The sequence below is a fragment of the Agrilus planipennis genome, unplaced genomic scaffold (genome assembly GCF_000699045.2).
Source record: "Agrilus planipennis isolate EAB-ADULT unplaced genomic scaffold, Apla_2.0 scaffold30, whole genome shotgun sequence".
Lineage (NCBI taxonomy): Eukaryota > Metazoa > Arthropoda > Insecta > Coleoptera > Buprestidae > Agrilus > Agrilus planipennis.
In genome coordinates, this window is record NW_020438923.1 from 1,091,610 (window position 1) to 1,117,770 (window position 26,161).

Here is a 26,161-nt window from a genome sequence, read left to right on the forward strand (position 1 = left end):
CTCAAGTTGTCGTTTGATTTTAGGAAGAATAAGTCTTTAAAATAGACAGGAACAGCGGGATGGTATCCCGAAGCAACAGTCCTTTTTGTGGCAGGAAATTTGAAGGGTTCTTCAGGGATTTGGAAAAGATTTGATTCAGTTTTGCTCCAGTATCTTTCAATGAATGCTCCTCAAGTTGTCGTTTGATTTTAGGAAGAATAAGTCTTTAAAATAGACAGGAACAGCGGGATGGTATCCCGAAGCAACAGTCCTTTTTGTGGCAGGAAATTTGAAGGGTTCTTCAGGGATTTGGAAAAGATTTGATTCAGTTTTGCTCCAGTATCTTTCAATGAATGCTCCTCAAGTTGTCGTTTGATTTTAGGAAGAATAAGTCTTTAAAATAGACAGGAACAGCGGGATGGTATCCCGAAGCAACAGTCCTTTTTGTGGCAGGAAATTTGAAGGGTTCTTCAGGGATTTGGAAAAGATTTGATTCAGTTTTGCTCCAGTATCTTTCAATGAATGCTCCTCAAGTTGTCGTTTGATTTTAGGAAGAATAAGTCTTTAAAATAGACAGGAACAGCGGGATGGTATCCCGAAGCAACAGTCCTTTTTGTGGCAGGAAATTTGAAGGGTTCTTCAGGGATTTGGAAAAGATTTGATTCAGTTTTGCTCCAGTATCTTTCAATGAATGCTCCTCAAGTTGTCGTTTGATTTTAGGAAGAATAAGTCTTTAAAATAGACAGGAACAGCGGGATGGTATCCCGAAGCAACAGTCCTTTTTGTGGCAGGAAATTTGAAGGGTTCTTCAGGGATTTGGAAAAGATTTGATTCAGTTTTGCTCCAGTATCTTTCAATGAATGCTCCTCAAGTTGTCGTTTGATTTTAGGAAGAATAAGTCTTTAAAATAGACAGGAACAGCGGGATGGTATCCCGAAGCAACAGTCCTTTTTGTGGCAGGAAATTTGAAGGGTTCTTCAGGGATTTGGAAAAGATTTGATTCAGTTTTGCTCCAGTATCTTTCAATGAATGCTCCTCAAGTTGTCGTTTGATTTTAGGAAGAATAAGTCTTTAAAATAGACAGGAACAGCGGGATGGTATCCCGAAGCAACAGTCCTTTTTGTGGCAGGAAATTTGAAGGGTTCTTCAGGGATTTGGAAAAGATTTGATTCAGTTTTGCTCCAGTATCTTTCAATGAATGCTCCTCAAGTTGTCGTTTGATTTTAGGAAGAATAAGTCTTTAAAATAGACAGGAACAGCGGGATGGTATCCCGAAGCAACAGTCCTTTTTGTGGCAGGAAATTTGAAGGGTTCTTCAGGGATTTGGAAAAGATTTGATTCAGTTTTGCTCCAGTATCTTTCAATGAATGCTCCTCAAGTTGTCGTTTGATTTTAGGAAGAATAAGTCTTTAAAATAGACAGGAACAGCGGGATGGTATCCCGAAGCAACAGTCCTTTTTGTGGCAGGAAATTTGAAGGGTTCTTCAGGGATTTGGAAAAGATTTGATTCAGTTTTGCTCCAGTATCTTTCAATGAATGCTCCTCAAGTTGTCGTTTGATTTTAGGAAGAATAAGTCTTTAAAATAGACAGGAACAGCGGGATGGTATCCCGAAGCAACAGTCCTTTTTGTGGCAGGAAATTTGAAGGGTTCTTCAGGGATTTGGAAAAGATTTGATTCAGTTTTGCTCCAGTATCTTTCAATGAATGCTCCTCAAGTTGTCGTTTGATTTTAGGAAGAATAAGTCTTTAAAATAGACAGGAACAGCGGGATGGTATCCCGAAGCAACAGTCCTTTTTGTGGCAGGAAATTTGAAGGGTTCTTCAGGGATTTGGAAAAGATTTGATTCAGTTTTGCTCCAGTATCTTTCAATGAATGCTCCTCAAGTTGTCGTTTGATTTTAGGAAGAATAAGTCTTTAAAATAGACAGGAACAGCGGGATGGTATCCCGAAGCAACAGTCCTTTTTGTGGCAGGAAATTTGAAGGGTTCTTCAGGGATTTGGAAAAGATTTGATTCAGTTTTGCTCCAGTATCTTTCAATGAATGCTCCTCAAGTTGTCGTTTGATTTTAGGAAGAATAAGTCTTTAAAATAGACAGGAACAGCGGGATGGTATCCCGAAGCAACAGTCCTTTTTGTGGCAGGAAATTTGAAGGGTTCTTCAGGGATTTGGAAAAGATTTGATTCAGTTTTGCTCCAGTATCTTTCAATGAATGCTCCTCAAGTTGTCGTTTGATTTTAGGAAGAATAAGTCTTTAAAATAGACAGGAACAGCGGGATGGTATCCCGAAGCAACAGTCCTTTTTGTGGCAGGAAATTTGAAGGGTTCTTCAGGGATTTGGAAAAGATTTGATTCAGTTTTGCTCCAGTATCTTTCAATGAATGCTCCTCAAGTTGTCGTTTGATTTTAGGAAGAATAAGTCTTTAAAATAGACAGGAACAGCGGGATGGTATCCCGAAGCAACAGTCCTTTTTGTGGCAGGNATGTGCACTAACTATTGTTTTCTTTTATTTCAGGTGCTCGACAAAAGTATTTTCGGTCGCGATTTTTTTGTTCGAAAAGTAGCACGCGTTTTTGTGTGGGTCGTTCTTTATTTATTGCTCACCCCATTAATGAAATATCTTAAATTCATCATATATTATAATTAAATTTGAAATAATTATTTCCATTTCCATATTAGATATATGTTAGTATTTTCATAATTTGTTGCCAGCATTTTGAAGTTAATTCAGTTTTAAATTAAGTTAATTCCATATAGTTTCCACCTCGATTTTAATTTATTTTATTGATTCTGTTTGTTGTATGGGGTGAGTAGGTAAATCGTCGAATTATGGTTTTCTTATCGTTCGGTATAAGGCCATCGGGATAAGCGTCGCGATCGGGAAACTATGGCCGCGTGAGCCCACACAACCCTCTACGGCGTTGGAGATTGTAACTAACGGTAAGTTTACATTTTTTTTTATAAATTTCGACTTTTCCTAAAAATACTTCTTTTTTTTTTCAGGTTTAATCTAGTCGGTCGATCCGTACTTTCTTTTTCGGGAGTGTTAGTAATTCCATGCTTGTTCACCATAACGGCACAAGCCTAAAACGGTAAGGGTTTTTTTAAATTCATAAAATTATTACGATTCCCTTTTGTTTTACTTATTAGGGGTTACAACTAATGTGATATCTTGTTTGTTACAGAAACCATTTATAAGTACAAGTTTCATCCCTATTGTCATGTGTGGGATTGTTTCAAGGCAGCCATGTAATTAATTACATGGTAAGTTAGTTGGTTAATTATTTTTTTTTTTTGTTTTTGAAATTTTTACGTATTTCTAAATTACCGTTTTTTGTTGCAGGCTTTGTGTACTTATATTATTGATATCATTTGCAAGCTGGATTATAACATTACATTAAAGGCGGAAAAGCGACTGTTATCACAAGTAAGTATACTGTTTTTTTATTATTTTTATCGGTTAACATCTAAAAATTTGTTTATTTCACCAAAAAAAAAAACTAAAAAGAAATTATTGTAATTCATTTGTTTTAAACATTTTTTGTTAAGTATTACAATTTTAAAACAGTCACGTATCTGCTTTTTCTTGTTTTTAATGCAATTTTTATTTGGTTTTTCAGATGTTTTACATCGCTGAAACACCCCCTAGAAAAGGCCTGGATTTTTACGTCGGCTACTAGACCATCTAATGGTGAGTCTTTTTGTTATATTTTGTTTTGATTTTTTTTGGAAGTTTTAATGTAATTTTTTATGGTGTTACAAAGGTGGTTTACCCTGATTTATTTGCGAAATGCAGATATGCGGTATATTTTCACCCCTATTTAGAAGCGAATATAATAGGTGGCGAAAACCTTGTGCAATATAGGTGGTTTATGCTCAATTTTAACTATTAAATGGAGTTAATTACAAAAATATTAATAACTAATGATAAATTAAATATTTTCTATTACGATTTCCAGAAAATTACTTCAGTAAATATATAGGGATGTAAAATATAGTTAATATAAGTAAAATTTTCTCTTGACAAAAACTAGGAATTTTTCCTGTTGAAGTGTGAAGTTTAAATTATTATTTCTTAGAAGAACCACGTAATGTAACGACGGTGTTTACCCATATGTGAAATTCTCTAGCTTTGTAATGCAATGTTCATACAGGTGTTGCGAGTGTCAACGTCCTCGTTTTTATGGTTTTATACTAACAAATTTCGTAATTTTACATTTCCAGAAAAATAATACGTTAAACAATTGCTTGCTTTCAAACATCTGTTGTTTCGTTATTCATCAAACAAAAATTACATCGTGTTTGTAGTTATCTTCATAGTTAGCTTTTTCATTTCGAAATGTAAGTCAAAATTTGTTGTCTCTAAAAAATTCTGCACATTTTTAATATTAAGTCTAAGTTTTGTTCAGAAGGGTTTGAGAGCTCGGCTACTTTAGATCAGTCTTCAGGTGATATTTTGCATTTTCCTTCATGCGACATAAAAAGTTCGTTTATAATTTTTCCTTACCTGTATATTTATTTATTTTATCTTCTCTTTTTAAATACTCTATATTTAAAACCTCAGTTTGACCCATATTCTTGATTGGCGCCGCGCGATGTTTAGAAAAGGAAAAAGCCTTTTGAAATTCGATATCCTGCCAACACTCGAATTTGCCGGCGTTATTACAAAAGAACACTTCACATCTGCTTCTTTTTTTTTTTTTTTTCGAATGAAATCGTCACGCCTGTTTAACTTATAATATAGTTGGTTTTTGTTATTAGCTCCGTATGTTACATAAAATATATTATCCGGGGCAGCCACTTGATAAATCCTGCCCATCCCTATCACATTGTAGTTTCATTACTGTTTGATTGTCCCTTTTAAACAGGCCAAGAGGGGACGATCACCGTATCTGTCTATGTATCATATGATCATATCCGACAGTATCAATAATAATGGAATGATACGATTGCGATAGGGTTTTGTCATACACATACAGCATAGCGCAAACAAAATCGCAACGATGTGTTTTTACGGTGCCTAATACAGACCGAAACAAAATTGATGCAATTCTCGTTTGTTTCATTCGTTTGTTAGAGACAAATGAAACAACAAAAAAAAACATAATCGTTGTTTAATGTTGAATCTACGTATACCTGTGGGAAATTGATTAAAAATCGTGTAAGCGCATTTTTTTACTTGTTAAGATTGATTAAATAATTAAACCAAGTTTTCGACATCTGCTCTTTGTAAAGCCTAAAGGTGTTTATTTCCATATGCATGTTTGTACACGTGTGTGTAGGTACACCTATGAGTGTAGTCGACCTATTTTTATGTTTTACGTGCGTACATGGTGAGTGAGAAGGGTGAAAGAAAGAATAAAATATAATACACATTTTATACGCCATATGTGCCCGACTGAATGATTAAACGGGTTTCTACTCGTAAACGGCACCCTTCGGAGCACGCACAGGTGTTTTGTATGTAAAACAGGCCCAAAATGGGGACGAAATGTCTCTGCGACTGCCACCAATAATCTACGCATCAAAAAGTACAGTTTTACGTAAAATCACCCGCATATTTTACATGTGGTAAAACTACCCATTGGTATATTAGCTTCATTTATATTTAAATATCGTGTAAAAGGTAACAAACCAGGCCATTTGAAGAGGGATGACGGCTGGCAAATTTGTATTTTAGTAAAAGGGGAGATGGAAGGGAATGTTATGAATACCACTAACTGGTCTGTTAATCCTCTTGAGCAGATGTTTTCGTTTTTCATTTTTTTCAGTTACTGTATTAGAAACAATGGAATGTGCTGTTTTTCCATTGTTTTTTAATAAACATTTGACAATCACCCTGTACACTGTTGACCTTATCCAGTCTGTTTGAGTCTATTGGCTTTTTAATTTGAACGGAGTATTGGTATCGTTTTCGTGTTGCGCGTATCCTATAATTTATGTAACGCAAAATAAATGTCGGACTTGTCTCAAGTCGTTACCGGCAATGTTGAGGTAATCTTATATGCAAATATGGGGTTGTCGCGATCCCGTCTCGTCCACCAGGTGCTTGGTTTGCGATAATCGTTCGGATCGATCTGTGCTAATCGGTAATTAATCGGCGATCTCATAAAGCACACTCTTTAATTATTTCTTTTTGCTTTTTTGTTTTTCGTTTGATTTTGAAAAAAATACTCGGGCGCGCCTGAATTGCTTGCGCGGTTGTCGTTCTTATTTCGTCCTCAATTTCACGGAAACAAAATAATTGACCTTTGTCTTAACACGATTGTCTTCCTGCATGTTTATAACGATATTAGTGGCTAGAGGTTGTTAACTGCATTAAGGAAATCCGATTATATTCGCTGCTCATCGAAGGTACTTACACCACATATAATCCGCGAGATCGAGCATGGCTGAATATTGAGCTCGTTAATAATCAAGGGCCATAAAATGGCTCGGTGCCAGGGCCGTTATTAAGTGAATGATAGTTAAAATCTGTTAAATACATGTTAGAAAGATGATCGCCGATTAGGTATTACAAGTTGGATTAACGTTAAAAAGTATTTAAAAAACAGTTTAGTTGTAGATACGTTAATTTTAAGAAAGTAGGACATTTTCAACTACTTTTATTTGCGAATTGGATTAATTTTAGTGTTGCACTTATTAAAGGCGTAAAAATGTTGTGTTTAGTAAATAACCGGGGTCAGACATTTGGCACTAAGCCCAACAATTCTTTAGTTGTTGTTGAGATGATGTTGGTAGTAGTTAAGTTTTATTATTTGCGGTATTTTAAGTTGGCAATATAGNATTCAGTTTTGCTCCAGTATCTTTCAATGAATGCTCCTCAAGTTGTCGTTTGATTTTAGGAAGAATAAGTCTTTAAAATAGACAGGAACAGCAGGGTGGTATCCCGAAGCAACAGTCCTTTTTGGTGGCAGGGAATTTCAAGGGTTCTTCAGGGATTTGGAAGAGATTTGATTCAGTTTTGCTCCAGTATCTTTCAAATAATGCTCCTCAAGTTGTCGTTTGATTTTAGGAAGAATAAGTCTTTAAAATAGACAGGAACAGCAGGGTGGTATCCCGAAGCAACAGTCCTTTTTGTGGCAGGAAATTTCAAGGGTTCTTCAGGGATTTGGAAGAGATTTGATTCAGTTTTGCTCCAGTATTTTTCAAATAATGCTCCTCAAGTTGTCGTTTGATTTTAGGAAGAATAAGTCTTTAAAATAGGCAGGAACAGCAGGATGGTATCCCGAAGAATATTTTAACAGGTGTAACTAACTCTTTTCAAGCAGATGCGTTTCTTTGCTACGAACAATTCTTGTGTTTCAGTGCAGTTGTTCGAAGCTCGTGATATTCTACGTCGAGTCGACCAACATATTATTATTTCGGCTTACATTAATTATGTTTCCACACGAGTTACGGGATAGGCCTTCTGTTGCCGTAAAAGGAAAGCAATTTTTGAAAAAGACGAAAAAAGAAGCACACCAATGCAATTCAGCCCAGTACAGTTACACAGTACATAGGTATACGTATGAGTTATGATGTATGTATATATGCACGTATTTTGTAACTTGTGACCACCAAAAATGCCGTTATGCTTGAGAATTCTTGATGGTCGTAAAACAGACGAAATAATAAAAAAAGTAATCGCAATAATAAAACTGACTCCTAAACAGTTTCAATTACTATTATTTGATGGGTGCATAAAGTGGAGACTCATGGGTCGTTTTAATATGAAGCAAATTTGGTCAAAAGAAAATTGATCAGAACAAAGACCATCGTCGTGGACTTCAATTGTTTGTATATGTGTCAGTTTAAAAATACTTTTTTCTCCAAACAAACGAATGTTGTCTTGTTGTCTCATGTAACGAGACAGGTGGAAAATACCTTTCGAAGTTGTTTATGATCACTTCAATTTCGGTCTCACCCGTTTCCCTTAACGGCACGGAGTCGTTTTAATCTATTTTTACATCCCTATAACGACAATAACGGCTCCTGTAGTGTTTTACCCGGTGTTTACGAGAACAAAAGAATTAATTTGGAACAACTGTTGTGGTCGGCACTTTTTTCCCGGAGTGAAGTGCTCTAATTAAGCGCCCGTCTTCTTCAATTGCCATTTCTGCTTTCGTAATAGTGTTGTAGGGTGCGACAAAAATAAAAAGTCACGGGCCGAGGAAATTAAACAAAACGGAATTAAATCTGTTCTTTCATTACTTATTATCTAACTTTACATTACACCCACTTGAGGAGGCTTTTGTTTGTTTCCCATAATGGACTTGTTTTGTTTTTTGTCATTTCATTTGTTTTAACTGTCTTTTGTTGTTGATTTTGTCCGTTAATTTATTTTAACACTCTATATTAGGGCGTGCTCGAAAAAAAATCACTCACTACATTCGTGAAACATATTAAATTAAATAAATATTATCCTTTATCCTTACCTAAAATGTGTAAAATAATAATTTTCAGTTTCCTTAAATAATAATTTTCAATATTTTTTAACAATTGTGCCGATGTGTATATATACATAAATTTATTTGTTCTTTTACATTGACGCTGTTATACATCATGTATGTATTTCCATCTTTCTCGTCACCATTAGGTACCGATGAATTACTCCGGCGCAACTCGATCGTCCAGTATATCCGTGTGCGAGAGAGAAAAGGACCAGTTGATATTATTATATCGATAAATAATGTAAAGGTGATCGTCTTCGGCAAATCGTAAATCATGAATGAAAACTGCAGTTACGGGATACCAAAAAGTGATTGATTCATTTGGGATTGATTGGATTATGTGATGGTGCTATTACCCTTGAGGAAATTATTTTAATTCTGCCTTATCTATCCGAGCTTTGGAGAGAGGTAAGGACGAGCAAGGATATTGAAACAACTAAAACCAAAGGTACTGTAAACTTTAATTATCGTTATTACCATCTTTCCTTTTAGAATATTTAACATGTGTTAATAAGTGTAAAAATTGACCTAGGATTTTAATCCTTTACCACGATACGTATTGTGGCAAGACGTCACAGTTTTCCGAAAACAAACGAAGAAATATTTCTAAAACTTTCCAGTTTAGTCGTGTCCTTTGTATTGTCGGTCAGTGATGTATGTTCTGTTCTCTTATTTTAATTAATAGTAGTAGTAAATAGTAATTTTTCTAAATTAAAATAGTGCCAATTGATTGATTAATGTATCGAGATGCATTTGGAGTAGCAGTTTGAAGTTTATCGATTAATTCTTCTTGTGCATTTGATCCTTATCAACGAAAATGCGTTTGGTCAACTGTGATGGGGTGCGCGGGGACAGAGGTAGGAGGCAAAGTTTTTTTATCATTTTTTAGCCGTTTATTGATAAAAAAAATTTTTATTGAAATAATAGTTTTACTGATTTTTCTTGAAGTGTTTTCATNTTTTCGGTGACGTTCTCGCCGCGGACGGGATGGTGTGCCCTGTGACAACCCATGGCTGCTAGTCATAGGGAGCGATCGGGTAAGTTTTCAACTTTTTTTTTACTATGAAACTATACACACCAAACAGCATACAAAATGTTCTTTTTTTGTTTCAGATTTTTAAAAAGTGAATGTGCACTAACTATTGTTTTCTTTTGTTTCTGGGGCTCGACAAAAGTATTTTCGGTCGCGATTTTTTTGTTCGAAAAGTAGCACGCGTTTTTGTTAGATTCCTGGTCGTTACTATTAAATTATGTAGTTTTTTCCAGGGTGGCGGTCAAATAATAATTACACCACAACTATATGTTTTTTTGTAACGTTTCGGTTTATTCAAAAATCTGAAGATGGTTGAATAAACCGAAACGTTACGGAAGTAGTGTAACAATCAATAATTAGTATTCTTGTCCTTATGTAATATAGCACTAGGTATTGCATTTATTTTGTGTAGAATTTTTTTAAAAGTAAGCAATTATAATTTATTTTTCTATTTGTACAGTCTTTCCCTGGTACGCATGTTTAATGAGTGAATCAAATCCAAATGGGGGTTTGGCTTTGATTCATTCATTCTTACTAATCCTTTTCCAGGGGTATCTGTGTTAAATAAAAAACAAGCAATTCTGAGGTGAGGATATTTTAATTACAAACCTCCACCCTCAAATTTCTTGTTTTTTATTTAACATTAAGTATTTGATTTGAATTACTNAACATTTAATAATTAGTGTTGTTGTCCATATGTAATACAGCATTTTAAATTTTGTGCATTTTTTGTGTAGAATTTTATTAGAAGTTGCAATTTTGTAGATATTTGAAATTATTAATTCTTCTATCCATTCTTGTTCAGTGAATGAATCAAATCCAAATAGGGATTTGGATTTGGTTCGTCATTGTTACTAATTATTTTCCAGGAATATAATTGTTAAATAAAAAACACGCAATTGTAAGGTGTTCACCCCAGAATTGCTTGTTTTTTATTTAACATTGTGTTTTTGTTTGATTGCATGATTTACATACTTATTACTATTTTGTTTCCTGTTGGGGTTTATTTTATATTTATTTTTTGCATTTTTTATTAGTGTTTCGGCCTTTTCGAATTATACAATCAAAATTTCAGTTTTTTAGCTTTGGTTACTCGTTCTTTTGTTTTAGTTGCGGCCAATTTTTTGTTTTGCTTTTGTTTATCAGTAGGTGTATTAAATGTAAAATTGTCTTACATTATTACAAATTATATTTTTGCATATGATAAATAATGGTAAAGATACAAAAGTGGTTTTTTTTTGTATAAAATGTTAATGTACAAGTTTATTTCATTTTAGTTACAAATTTTATTTCTCAATGCCATTCATAATGATTTTTTATAGCTGAAAATGTTTTTAATCAACCGCTCAGGAACAATGTATCTAATCAAATTTATCGTATCGTCTATTTGACTTTGCTTTTTTTTTTGGTACAAATTCGTATCTGTCACGTAAAGCCTCACATTCAGCCAAATAAAATTACTTCTTTGATCTAGAATATTCTTTCGTTTATTTTAAATTAAAAACATCACAGTTGCGCCATTTTCTTATGATCAGACGTTTAATTACAAAAAATAATTAATTAGGGGTATTTGATTCAATAAACAATTGATTTTTTGTTTTAGTTTAAGATAACATTATTAGTTTTTAGTGTTTTGTTTCTAATAACGAAATTTTTCAAAATTCACTTCTTTTAACGTTAACAACCAAATTTTGACGTAATTTATGAGTTTCTAAATAACTGCTAGCTTTTACGAACTTGGCCTAAAACGTGACGATAATTTTAAAAGTGCATTAAAAAACCATAAAAAACCCTTCAGGATTTTCTCACACACAACATACTGCTGTGCCTTAAGTATTTATTAAGGGTGGTTGAACTTCAACATTATGACTTCACTATAAGATGCATTATATAAAATTGTATGTACTTTGAAATAGTACTTTGTTAGAAATTGAATTGTTTTTTTTTGCTTTTTAAATTTAAATGAATTATTTACCTTTACATGAATGAACTCTTTGATTAACAACAAATCGATTTTGTTATTAAATAAATTACTCTGTTTTAGATGGGAACACAATGTACAGATGAAATTGTTACAGTTACAGTGGTCTAAAAAGCAAATAGCTTAATTTTTATTTTTAGCAATGAAGATGATAATACGTTTTTAATGAGAAGGAGTAAANGTTCCTGTCATTTATCAGTGGTAGTATTTTAATTTTTCAGTCTTGTCTATGGTTGTAAAGAGCGCACTTGTACAAGTTCTAAATAAACGTTCTAATAGTTGTTCCGATATAATTCGCAGATATACGTGGTAGGAAGACATGAGCGAATGGCTTTTTGTTCTGTTGTGTGAAATGTTAATGAACTTGAACCTGTAAAGAATGTATAATGCGTGGATATTGTCTAATTATAATATTTCTAACACAAAGCGACGCTAAATTTATATTCGCGAATATAAATCCTCGCTAGAATTGTGTTGATATCATGAAATACTACTACATACATTTCTATCTTCAGGAAGTTTTAAAAAATAAATTTCGAGCAAGTCGAATTTTTACGAACGCTTTTTTTTTATAAGAATTGTTCTACAAAAAGTATTGTATCTCCTACAACAGAGATGATGTAAGTAAAAGCTTTGATATCGATTTGATTTTTCCAAAAATTCAACGATCAGCAGACTGCGTATAGTTACGTCGAATGTTTGGAGAAATCAAATTGATACCGAAGCTATTACAATAATTCAAACTGTCTCTCCCGTAGCAGATAATAGAAAGTCATTTTTATTATATAATTTTTTGATCGATTTGATTCAAGCAGCAAAAGTTCGGTACCGATCCCAAAAGGGCAGATATGTTTCAACTTGCGAGTTTCAATCTTTTCTGAACACTTTTTTTGTAGGTAAAGTAGAAAGGTTTATCCTTATGCTATTTATTTTATCCTTTCATGTCTTTCACATTACATCCTAATGCTTTTATCGTTAGTCGCAGTTGCTAACGTTTCCTTGGCGTTTTTGATCGTCAGACTTTCACACGGAAGACAAATATTTGTCTTGGAAACTTCGATGCTCGGTCCAACTCGAAGGTTACGTCTAAATTCCTTTTGAAGAATCTAAGGCTTTTACTCTCAGTACCTGTCTTTACAGAAATCAGGTAATAATACAGTTGATNCATGAGCGAATGGCTTTTTGTTCTGTTGTGTGAAATGTTAATGAACTTGAACCTGTAAAGAATGTATAATGCGTGGATATTGTCTAATTATAATATTTCTAACACAAAGCGACGCTAAATTTATATTCGCGAATATAAATCCTCGCTAGAATTGTGTTGATATCATGAAATACTACTACATACATTTCTATCTTCAGGAAGTTTTAAAAAATAAATTTCGAGCAAGTCGAATTTTTACGAACGCTTTTTTTTTATAAGAATTGTTCTACAAAAAGTATTGTATCTCCTACAACAGAGATGATGTAAGTAAAAGCTTTGATATCGATTTGATTTTTCCAAAAATTCAACGATCAGCAGACTGCGTATAGTTACGTCGAATGTTTGGAGAAATCAAATTGATACCGAAGCTATTACAATAATTCAAACTGTCTCTCCCGTAGCAGATAATAGAAAGTCATTTTTATTATATAATTTTTTGATCGATTTGATTCAAGCAGCAAAAGTTCGGTACCGATCCCAAAAGGGCAGATATGTTTCAACTTGCGAGTTTCAATCTTTTCTGAACACTTTTTTTGTAGGTAAAGTAGAAAGGTTTATCCTTATGCTATTTATTTTATCCTTTCATGTCTTTCACATTACATCCTAATGCTTTTATCGTTAGTCGCAGTTGCTAACGTTTCCTTGGCGTTTTTGATCGTCAGACTTTCACACGGAAGACAAATATTTGTCTTGGAAACTTCGATGCTCGGTCCAACTCGAAGGTTACGTCTAAATTCCTTTTGAAGAATCTAAGGCTTTTACTCTCAGTACCTGTCTTTACAGAAATCAGGTAATAATACAGTTGATGTGTTTAGAACAGGTCAAAGGACATCTTTTCGAAATTACATGAGTATGACAGATAACCCTGGTTAAATTTTGTGATCTTTCTCGGGGTGATTTGTGTCTTTGTTCCGCAAGGACTCTTATCGTTTTCTTCTGTAAATGTAGCCAATTTAGATCTTGCATAATACCTTTTAATAATAATCACGGAATACCTTAAAAGGTAAACCTGTTTTAGACCGGCTTAACTTAAGAACTATCGACGCGCGCGGGTATATCTGAGAGAGAGAGAGGCGGGAAAGAGAAACAAAAAGCGACTATACATGTAGATATATATATATGCACCTATGTACTTGACGTATATGTAAATAAGAACCTAAAAGAAGCGGTTTTTGGCCATTTGTGACTCGGGAAGGAATTTTATATGGTGGGCGGGTAACTTTTAAGATTTCTTCCTTCGCTTGGCCTAAAGACGGAATTAGAAACCTCGTCGTTGCGTAATCTTACCTGCGAGAATGTCATCTTACAAAATTAATCGGTCATGTTCCCGTTTTGGTATTTTATAATGAGACCGATGGAAAGGGCCATTGAACAAACCGAATGCTGATGAATGATATTTTAAAACAAATTTAAATTGTATTTAAAAAAGAAATATCGGGGAAACAAATGAATTTTTGACGTAGAAGCCGGGATTTGTTTTGTAAGCAGCTTGTTGTGGTGTTTCAAATGTTTCACAATATTCAAATGTTTTGTTGTCTACTCGTTTGTTTTCTGTTCCTTTTGTCTTCGTTTGTCTTCTGTTCACCTGTGTTGGAATTGACGTTGTCCCGGAATTGTCTATTCCTTTGGTTTTGTTTGGTGTGCCTCTCTCGATGCCGAAGGGTCGGACAAGTATTAACGAGACGTGAAGGATGGACGTTAATGGGCGGTGAAGAATAAACGACCTCACCTCGTGTTCTTCGGAAAAATTTACCCTCCAGCTTCGTATTACAGTTACCACCGTCGTTGTCTTCTTCGTCTTCTTAATAATAGACGTGTGCAGTTGTGTCGTGGTAGTGAAGAAACGGCCATGAACGGGAGGAAAACGGAAGAGTCAAGGTCGTGGGCGTGGGCAGTCAGCCAATGGATCGAATAATGGTACATGCGATAGAAACGTGAAAGGAATCTATGGACCGTTGGTACGCTTCACGTATTCTCCTGACGAAGTCTAGTACAATATCAATTCAAAATTCACTCCATTCTGAAGGTACTTGGCATTGAAACGACGGTTTCCTTTAGGAATTCATGGAATTTTGAAGACTTTACAGAATAACTGTTCCAATATTTCGACTTCCCAATCCTTGTTCCTGATAAGGATTCGTTCTTCATTCAGGAAATGTTAACAATGTTTGAATATTTCATTGTATCGAGTCCTCTTCTGTAGAAAGGTCAAGAGTCTGGTTTCATTTGTTTATGTGGAAATCGGCTATGGAATCAAAGATCAGTCGATCGGAAACAAAATACTATCGCTTGTTGGCGCGTTTGAAAGCTATAGAAGCAGTGGGTCGAGGAGACGCCTGCGGGTCCAGAGACTGGCTCCTCCATACCTACCAGACCTTGCGCTCTCTCTAATCGCATAAGAGAACAGACCGCCTATCATGATGATGATGTGCTGTCTGGCCGGCTATCCGGTAAGTCGCCGACGTTCGCACGACCACATGGGTAGGACTCAGGCATTAAATAAAACGAAAACAACAAACCTCTGTGGTTCTATTCTATGTGGTCGTCCTGTAGGAACTAGTATAATAGATAGAAAGAGAAACCAATTGATGGCGGAAACACGGTGGTTGTGAATGTTGAGGTCGTCTACAGCAAAGGAAGGGTTGGTCCCAAAGTGTGTACTTCGTTTAGTTTCTGTAGCGATGTGACCTTGAGTTTGACCGGCGCAAAGTAGAAAAGAACAGCACTAGGCCAGAAAAGAATGGAGACAACTCTCAGCCAAACTCTTAACCGACGAGGAGCGTATAATCCGTACAGTACTGCACGGAAAAATTGACCATTTTATCCACTACAATTGCATTGCTCAAATGTGCTGTTATTGGTACCATTTACTACTGAAAATATCAACGAAATGTTTATTTATATTTGAAGACATATTAAAGGCTTTAACGCTTGTTTTCGACTCGCACTACTATTCATGATTGAACAAAACTTTTGGTAGGTACTGTACGAAAAAGAATGTTTAATGAAGAAGGGTCGAGAGTATAAAGTACTTTTTTCTCCCTACCTACGATTTTGCCAGCGCGCATCCAAGACATTGGAAGAGGCACATCGCTAGAGAAAGTAAACGAAGTATACCATCTTTATTTTTATATGAGTTTTGGGTTCGATTCCCGACGAAGGTGTCACAGCAGCGACAAATTTTTCCTCATTAACTTGAGGTAATCTGTAGTGGAAAGACATTAAGCTGATTTTGTATAATTATTACTAAAGTTATACGTTTCATTCCTTTTAGAATCTCCTTGCTTTGCAGCTACGCGTTACGCTGGAATGCCTCGGAAGTAACCGAAAGTGAACCGTTATTACGTCCAAGTACGCAATATGAAGTAGATAATTGGGTGATTACATGCAATGCGCGGTAGATTGCTATCGCAATTAATAATACATTGCAACGGTTTCACTTTGCGTAAACGAGCCGGCGTGGAAAATAAATGACTGCGTTTTATTTGTTTACTCCTCTGCGAAGAAAAGGAAATTCTGTCATATCCGCCGATACCTTATCTAATAACGACGTTTCGTCATGCGAATAAATTGGTTCGTGTCGCGTTACTTGGTCTGTAAGTTTGCAAAACGTATCGGGAAATGTACCATAATATACGAGCATGCTTCTGTTTATGAGGGACGTCATTCGACCCCAAAACAGCACGTAGAAAAAGAAGAGGTTGTAGGTTTTCTTTTGTTTTGTACTTACACATTTTTTTTTCGTATCACTGTACATGATTGCGTTCGTCAAGTCAAAGGGCGTCTCTGACAGACGATTATTGGGATGAGAGAGAGTAGATGACAAATGTGGCGACATGCCATGAGCAACGTTCTAATTGAATTAATAACCGAGCTCATGAAGAGTTAATTCGATTGTGGAGTGAACATTATCTGCTCCTCGACGTCTTCGTCATCTTTTTGTGCTTTAAACCAAAAAGGAAACGCATGAAGGTGACCCATAAGACAACTGAAGGAAGATGAATAACTAGATTCAAATTTTATTTGAAAACAAAAGACTAGACAAAAATTTATAACCTTCTAACAAAAACTACATGGGCCAAACAAGCAGATGTTCCAATGACAGAATTACAGAACATACAGAAACACATTTCCTTCATTATTACTGCGTTACAGCGCAAATCAATTCAATTTTACATTCCATATCATAAAAATGTCAATCAACGCGTCTGCTATAATCAGTTGCATCGATAAAATATTACATCAACACTATAGTAAGTGTCATATGCCGCGTTTGTGATCGTTTAAAAGGTTTTTATGACTTCGGCACATCCTGGAGCATCCGAGACTGAACAAACGTCTTCAGATTTCTATCTATCCCATCATTGGTTTCCAATCGTGGTCGCCTCGTCCATCTCCCATGATAATTCATGCAAATGCTTTCGGATGTTGTTTGAACGTCTCGGCGTATGTCAACGTGGCACTTTTTGCCCGTGTAGATATGTGTGCACGTTAACTTTTATGGTAACGTTAAAGAATTCGTGAAGCAAACAAAAGGCCTATAAATAACGCCGACGCGCCCTAATGGGTGGAATAATGTTACGTCAACGTCTCTATCGGAGGTGTTAATTTGACGAAGACCCTGGGAACATATTTGACGCTAGGGGCATTGTGCGAATATCGACGGGGTCTTGGATGCGGCGCTTACTAAAATCTGGCGTAAAGAGTTGCGGAATCGTGACTAGTAAGAGAAGCTCCTGTCAAGGAAGGTCGACAAGTTCAGGGTGTAACTTAACTTAAAAACCAAATAAAAACTGGTGAAGCTCAAGATGTTTGGAGAACTTCTGTTTTGTAGGGATTATGTTGGACAAGTTATAGGGAAACACAGAGTAATTAAAGTAGATCGAGGGTTTTAGGATTTATTAATTTAAATAAGTCAGGAAAGTTCAGAATGGACAGAAAACATCAGGGTTTCCAACTGGAGCTTATATTAATCAGGGAAACCCAGAGTGGACAAAGTCCAGGCTCAAGAATTCTAGAAAATAAACGAAACATTTAAGAATGTTTTCTACGAAAAAAATATGCCAAAAAAAGCCCGGAACAATTAAAGAGGATTTAGGATTCTTCAAGGAGCAAGACATGCAATTTTTATTTTTCTGTTTTTGCAACGAGGAAAGCCACCAAGAAAACTACTCCATTCGACATTTACTTGTTCTATAAGCGTTCTAAATTTACTAGGGCATAGGTATTATAAATGGCCCTAATCAAGATATCTTATTTAAACCCTTCAGTGGTATGTGGATACTCTTTTGAAACCCGTTAAATGTAAGCCAAAATGTTTTAAGGCGTTACATTTCTGATTTGGCTAAAACCAGATGATTTGATAAAAAAACACTAACGATTTTGCTCTTAAGTAGTGGACATACCCCGAAGCTACCCCCATTCAAATATTACGTCTATTTTGTGTCCAACTGTGTATTAGTTCGTCCATGGTACATATTATAATTTAATGTTTTGCTTGCTTTCCAATAATAATAATAATAATAATTGCACCGGCGATCCAATTTTAAATTACATCAAAGACTTCATTACGATATTTTGAAGTGTTTACGGACAAAGTCGTGCATTTTTCGTCACATTCTACCGCATGCATCCATACCAATCCATCCACATGTCTTCTTTTCTTCGGCAGCTTTCTATAGTATTTCACCACCGCCGCCATGGGTTTACCGTGGGAACGGCGTCGTTGGTGCAAATGCACGGTTCACAACCTAGAGAACGCATGCATTTTACCTAAACTATTTTAGTGAACGAAATGTAGAGAACGATGTTATGGGATAGATATTAAGTAATGGTTTTAATCCAGAGATTATTGTAGTCTTGCACTTGTATATACCTAGCAGATAATTTTGACCAGATTTTTGATGTAGAACAGGTGAATAAGAGGGGCACCTAGACATTTTCTATTTTTATATGCTAAATACTCAAAAAGAAAGTGAAAGTTAGTTACTCAATTCTGAAGTCTGAAGTACGTAGTCTTTGAAACTGAATTCGGTATTATAAGTTTTAAGTTTCCGCACTTTCGTTTTAAATTCGTTAGGTGCACTCATTCAGGTCGATAACCTTTCGGGCATTGTAGGGAGAAAACCGATAAAGAAAATCCATAAAGTTTGTCCAGCTGATAATGTAATAGTGTACCATGGCTTCCAATGGAAAATCGTTCCGATATTACGATAAAGTTATCTTTCATATATGCATTTGTTTGATTTCAAGTATTGTACTTACGCACTCAAAAACTTTATTATTCCTTTTATGGCTTCTTATTATATTTTGTATTACAAAAAATCTATTGCTTAATAACGGTAGTAGGTAGGTAATTATCAAGGACGATTTTGTTTTTCATTAGATTTTCTCCACAAACTCGTAACATTACAAGGTTACTTTTAGCAATAACTAAACAATCGAGTGTGATGAAACTAGCTTCCTGTGCATTGTAATAAAAAAAAAACAAGAAAAAGAAACAAAAGAAACAGGAAACAACAACAGTATTTCTTATATAGTCGAAATTGTGTGAAGGAAAACAAATGAACAAACAAAAACAAATGAAATGTTTTCTATTGTGAAACCATTACAGTGTAATTGGAATATTGTTATTAAATTATGTGCTATAACACTGTAGAAATTCTTTACTTTTAAAGTGAAAAACATATTTGCATACGCTAAACAGCCTTCTCTGGATGGAAAAAATTGTTATTTTATGGGCTTAAATTAGACAGCTAATTAAAATTACGAAGCCGTTTGTCGATTAGGAAACATGTTAAAATTACCGTACCATTCGCTAAATTGAAAACCTCATTACATTTGCCATCTTTAACAAGTTTAAAGAAGTGGTGTTTGCAAGAGGTGTTTGCACTCGGTTGTTATATGTTTAGATCGCCTCTATTAAGTAGTACAAAAGGAAAAATTAAATTCGTAATGGGCTGAGCCTTTTACTCAATCGCTTTCAAAGAGAGGTGACACGGTAATTGAAAGAATTCAAGGCACTAACATAAGAATTAATGTTAAGCTGTGCTGTTTGCTAATAGTTTTTTAAAGAAATAAACTTTGGTTATGAAGATTATTATTTGTGATATCTCTCTGTCCGACTTATACAAACATTTCTTTTTGTCACACAGGGCTGAAACAGTGAAACAATGTAAAACAAATGAAATAATTTGAACAAAAGACAACGTATGGAAACTGTTTATGACGTTGCGATGTAGTTGTTTATTTTGTTTGTTAACAAAAGAATATCATTTTTATTGTTTTCATTGTTTCTATCCCTTTAATTGAAAGTCTCGGTAAGTCGAAGTGATTTTGCGATTCCTCAAAAAAAAAATCGAGTTGTAGAGGTTCGACTGCATCAGGGTGAACTGTGGGAGGTACGACAAGTAAAACAATAAGGCGAAACCACCACAATACAAAGTCGCGAATGGCTTTTGGTATTAACCCGCATGATTGCTAAGTGCAAAATTAGCTGTTTTGTGTGGCGATTTTACGGTTGGTGAGTTAGAGTTGACTTTCGTTGTCGTTCTTAAGAACGCCAGTCGTAAATATGGTAGAAGCAATTTCACCATGAAATTAGAAATTCCCCACCACTTGCCTAGTCCTCGTCGGTTATTACTTACAGAACGAAGTTAGTCGCAGGATCGTAATCGTAATTCGTAATAAAAAAAGGAAATAAAAAAGCGACCGCGTCATAAAATCCTTTGCCAAATAAGTATCTTTCTTGTGCCTACAAAAACTTCATTATAAGTACTTGTTGACTTTCATCGTTACATAAATTCTGTGAAGAAATTAGAAAGTTGCTTTTATTGTTTTGTTTTGGTACAATTTCTATTGACGTACAATGGCCGACGAAAGTTTCATGATTCCAACTTCCTACGAAAATTATTGTTGCTTCATTACGTAATGTATTATTCACATGTTTATAACACGAGCTTCGATACTCACTCATCCAATAATACAAAGAAACCGAACTTAATTATTATTGTGGTAACACTATTTATATGTAAATAAATCATTAATATTCTATGCCAGAACGGAAGCAAGTAGTTTTTTTGTAGTTACTGTACGCACTTACCATTAAACGATATATACACTAGTGGCAAGTTGATATAGAGAGTTAAGGATTTAGGATCTTCTAGTTTTAGGAAAATGTGAAGATAAGCTCAGGACAGGAATGAGTTTAGAACGCGAGTCCAACCAATCTTAGGACTACATACATACCCTACCGTATCAAAGAACGGTATCATCTTTTGAAACGTACTGCATGGTACAGAAAAATTCGTAGAAAAACCGATAGATTTTCTTTTATATAAAATAGAAGTCCAATAAATGCAATACTGTTACACTTTCTTGAAAAGGTTTTAAGAGTTCGATCACTTTAGAACAGTTTTATAATTTGTTTTGAGAAATTTCAAAGTCTACCACTGCCATACAAAAACAATGGAATGTCTAATATCTACGTTGGGCAAATGTTTTGCCATACCTGTATGATGTAGACATTCACTTGCGTGTTTGATATTCATTTGTCTATCATTCATTCATACGTTATTACTTCGTGAACTACTGTTTCTGTGTTGTGATTGTTTTGTAAAACTTTTTTTCTGTTTCCTTTGCGAGAGTTATGTTCTGCAAAATATCGCGTGCATTTTGTGGCTATCTATGGATGATGATGGATGCTTTCTGACCTTTGTGTAGTACCACTTTCACTTTCATTTTTCACGTAATATAACCTCATGCTACTTTTCATCGTCGTTATGCATTTTGGTGTCAAGTTAGGGTAGGGTGGACCGACTGTGATGAATTTCTAATAAAAATGGGGAAACTGTTTAGATTTTGACCCCGTTCAAACCTTTTTTTTTGTTTTTGGTTATCTACAGAAAAGTTTTAAATATCGATCAATTTAAATGAAATCAAATGAAAATTCAATTAGAAACGCATAAAAAAATAACACAACCAGGAACTGACGTAACAGAGATTTAAACTCAATCTTTGATTGGAATTAACGAAGAAATGGTAACACCGGTTAGTTATTGATTCGAATTATTGATCAATCTTTCTTACTGGCAAAATGTATTACGTGTAGAAACCTGTAATAGCACATTCGCGAAAGTTGGATACCATTATTAGACGTTACATGCTTTTATACCATGAACTATGCGCGGGACAACATAAAGCCCTATAAGGTGGTAGTAAACCGTTACTGGTTGCGAAATTAATGTTGGACGTTACAAAGGAATCCCGCCATCGACGTAAATTGCTTAATAAGCAAACCATGGGTATTGCTCACCTTGGGCAAATTACTGTTCGAAGCCAATGGGGCTCTGCCCTATACAAAAGCAAACAAATATAAACCTGTCCGCTTTAGCAAAGGAATTTATTTATTATTATTACTATTATAATTTTTACAATATAACTACGGATTATACCATTAAAAATGGTTCTGTACTTATTCACTCAAACATATGGCTATTGAATGTGGTTCAACCCTTTAAATGTAAGCCAAAATCTTTCAAGGCGTTACATTTCTGATTTGGTCAAAATCGGATGATTTGATAACAAAACACTAACGATTTTGTTCTTGCCCCAATAGGTTGGAGTCACAAAATACGTAGATAAATTTGTGCCAGAAACTTGTTTTTATTAAGAACATGCAGATGATTGGTTTGATGATGATTTTTGAGAGATTTTCATTTTTTTTTATCGATACGTAACAGACTACTCCATTTACAATTAGGAGTCATTTTGAAACGAGGGCGTTTCGAGGTTTTAAAAAACAGTTGCAGTAATAGCAATAAGTGAAAAATTTATGAAGATAGCAAGGCTCTCGAGCGGTAAAAAGTGGAACTATGTAGGCATCGACGTAAGCTTTATGTTCCGGGAAACCGCTTTCGTGATTGTTACCCCGTCGGCTTCTTTTTATTTATTTACTTCGCTCGGCGTGTTCACTATCATCGACTATTATTCCGCATGGAATTCCAAAAAAGGTGAAACTGCTGTGTTAACTGACTGACAATCGCCGCTGATTTTGCACGCTTTCAATCCATATACATACACGTATACGAATAATGAACCGACCAGGACGCGTTTCCTGTGTTACCACATCCTTCTGGATCTACAGATTTTTTCCCTTCGTTGTGATCTTTCCTTCCAAAATGTTGCTTCTCTTCACAATCGAAAAGCAGCAACCTTTTGTTACATACACATTTGTTTTTACTTTGAGATATACTGTTCTTTTTTTTATGAAGGAAAAAAAAACAAGTGACTGTCAGTTTGTTTGCATTGCGTTGTTTTATACCTATAGTTATGAAACAGTTAATAGGGATATCCACCTGTTGTATCACCTTGTACGCGGCTTACATTGTAAAGTCAATACATCGAGAGGGCCTTAGCTTCTTGTTATATTCTTTGGACAACATCCGGTCGATCCTCGACCATTCTTGAATTAAACGGTCCCCGAAGTGTGGAATACTGAAATTCTTTCTTTTATTTGTTTCTGAATCGTTCTCCACCTGAGTTTAGTGGGTGTGTGTGAGTGTAGGTTTGTATACGTGGCACTTAGTCTTTTGTTTCTTTTTCTCCTCCGAAGACATTTTCTCTTTTGTCATCTCTCTACAAAAATGCAGAAGCGGGCCGACCACGAGATAGAGAAGGTTGAAGTGAAGGTCCATTATGAATGAAATTTTAGGAAGTATCGTGGATCTTGGTGGGAAGAGTGGAGGTATAATAAACTGGTGTGACCGGCTTCTTGTTGTTGTAAAAGGTAACTTAACTATGTACAACCTGCATACCTTCGCAGCATGAGGTGGTCATTTTTAGTTGCTTCGTTAAAATTTAAGAAACTTAAGTTTACCGGTCTTTAACAAAGAGGGTAAACATAATAAAAGTTCTTAAATTATGTCTCTGTACCTAAATTTTATAACAGTACAGGCAACAAACCTCCCAGACTGCAATTGTTATGAAACATAAGCAGTTTATCGAAACAAATGAGCGAAAAAATAGTAGAGAAGTTTCAGCATCAAAACACGACAGCACTTGTTTTCGTTTCTATTGTTTTTTCTTTGTTTTTGTTTTGACAAAACGTTAAGTTAATATTTATTTGTTGTACGGTACAGCCCCACAGATAAGTGGTGTTTTCCAATAACCTTCATTTTATTCCATACATTACTTGTTTTAACCACCAAATTAAATTGTAAATTAATTCAAACGTAGTTCAATAGCTTGGCAAAACTAAAAAACAATTTTATGGTCAGCTAAACACTCGATTCAGTTGTCTGGTCTTGAAATTTACGAATAATTAACAAGATAAAGTGACGTCTTTATTAAGGAAATAAATTTAGAGAAGGTTATCGTCTGTATTCTCGTGGTGGCTCTCATTAAAAATAAATAACCCGCTGATGCTTATTTGTTACTAGCTTGTATAGTAAAAGTTAGCAAACGGTAAATAATACAAATAAATTTTCGTTTTCATATGCCTATACATTATGTTGTTCGCTTTCCAGATGGTAGAAAAGAATTCGTTAGATAGAACCGGTGTAATTTACTATGTTAATTTTGGATTACGATTGATTTAAACTGTGTTCGAAATTATCACTTATTATTGACCGCTTTAAAAACAAACTGATGCATAAATGTAAGTTATGGAATTGTTTATTAATGAATAAATTCAGTTGAAGATCTAGGTCGAGTCCATAAGAGTCGGTTTTTGATAAAATGATGAAACACAAATGTAACAAAAAAGTTTCTCGAAATAAAATAGGTTATCAGTTTAAGTGTTTTCTTACATAAATTTCTTTATCAGCAGTATGTAAGTCGCTTATCATCGCGCCTGCAATTCTGCTTTTGGTTGATAAATAATTTCGTTGAACGACAAAAAAATATTTCTTACCTTTAAAATTATAGATATTTAAGTTTTCTCTAGGTACTGTACATTGAATGTTCTCATTTTTACTGAATCGTACTGCAGAACTCTCAAAATCTTTCAGTTCGCTATTCAGTAAGTTACAATTTTCGATTGTAAATTACTGAATTTGCTGTATAAATAGTCGAATTTATTAGGTAACTTGTAATAATCTCAATTGTGACATGTTTCTAAATTATTACAATTTAATTTGTAATATCAACTCCAATACCTAGTAAATTTATTTCTGCTGGGATTTTATTTTTACAAATTCGGGTCTAAATTGTAATTTTTATTATTTTCGCTTACGAAACAACGAGCTAGTGAGATAAATTGTAAATATCGCCTTAATATTTAGGTAAATTTTTATTTTCAATTTCTCCGAGAAAATATAGTTCTAAGTGAATTTACTTGTGCGAAATTTAATAATATTTATGCGACTGTCTGAGATATGTATATCAGAATCTTATTTATGTCAAAACATAAACCATCAGAAAATAAGGAAAACTCTTAATTGAGTAAAATGTAATTTTAATTGTAAATACCATACATACCCCGATATTTAATAAGTAAATGACGACAGTGCAAAGCGTTAAAGGGTGAATAGTTATTTATTAATTAGACAACTAAACTAAGGTTTCACCTTCATGATTTAAGGTTTTATCAAAATAATGATCAATCTATGGTTCTCGCCCGTAGGGCTTTTATTTGTATATTGGCTCAAATATACTTCTTCATCTAAATTTTAAACTAAAGTGAATATTTCTGAAGTAATTATTCTTGTTTTAAATCTAGCCAACGTTAACTTAAATAAGATGAAAGTTTTCGGGTTGGTAGTGTGAATTAGTGACTAATTTATTCGAGTAACCACTTTGGAATACAAAAGTATTTTGACTCAATTTGTCCTTTTGAATAAAGAGTGAAGTTGTAGCATTCGTGGAATTAATTAACAAAATCCTTTCTGTTTTGTTTGACTCATTTATATTCATGAAGTGCAATGAATGTCTTGGGTCTTGACTGTCCTTGTGTGCAAGCACACAAGGGTAAAAAGGCGTTAATAAGTTACTTTCGGCTAGCACCCACCGAGCTTTCGGGTTTATAAAACTTTTACAAATAGTATCTCTCATTTTCTCTCTTGCTGCCGTAAATCGACAATTTAAATTAGCATATTGTAATTTACATTGTTTATTAATTTTACAATTGGAGGGAGAGGACCAAATCTAGAACTACTAATTTTCATTTTGAATGTGTAACGTGCACATATTAGTTTATAGAGTACTTATTATGGTCTATACTACTTGTACTACTAATTATAGAAAAAAAAACAAAACTTACAAAAAAACATACTGTTCGTTTCAAGAAGTTTGAGATATGGCCCTTACCTTGATTAGGATGCGCCGTAGCATAATTCCAAATTCAATCATATTTGTCTGCGGAGCTCATTTCTCCACCGATCGTCGAACGAGAACTAGACAAAAGTGTACAGTACCATTTGCAAAATTATTTAAATTGCCTCGTTAAAATTTAAGAATATGCTTTATTTAAAAGCATATTTAGCCAAAAATAATAACAAGTGAATTAACTTAACGCTCTACACACCTATAAAAC

At 34.5% G+C, this 26,161-nt stretch overlaps 1 protein-coding gene and 1 long non-coding RNA gene across 3 annotated transcripts in view; one reads left to right on the forward strand and one right to left on the reverse strand.

The window, feature by feature from the left end:
- LOC108732268 (Nance-Horan syndrome protein) overlaps positions 1-26,161 on the reverse strand; it is a 59,363-nt gene that overhangs the window by 25,604 nt on the left and 7,598 nt on the right. The gene's annotated exons all lie outside the window — the stretch shown is intronic.
- Positions 2,498-26,161, forward strand: part of LOC108732283 — a 38,160-nt gene continuing 14,496 nt past the window's right edge. The window contains exons 1-5 of the long non-coding RNA XR_001937066.1: positions 2,498-2,920; positions 2,984-3,072; positions 3,166-3,244; positions 3,324-3,407; positions 3,601-3,671. This is a non-coding gene — a long non-coding RNA (uncharacterized LOC108732283). The remainder of the gene's footprint in view (positions 2,921-2,983; positions 3,073-3,165; positions 3,245-3,323; positions 3,408-3,600; positions 3,672-26,161) is intronic.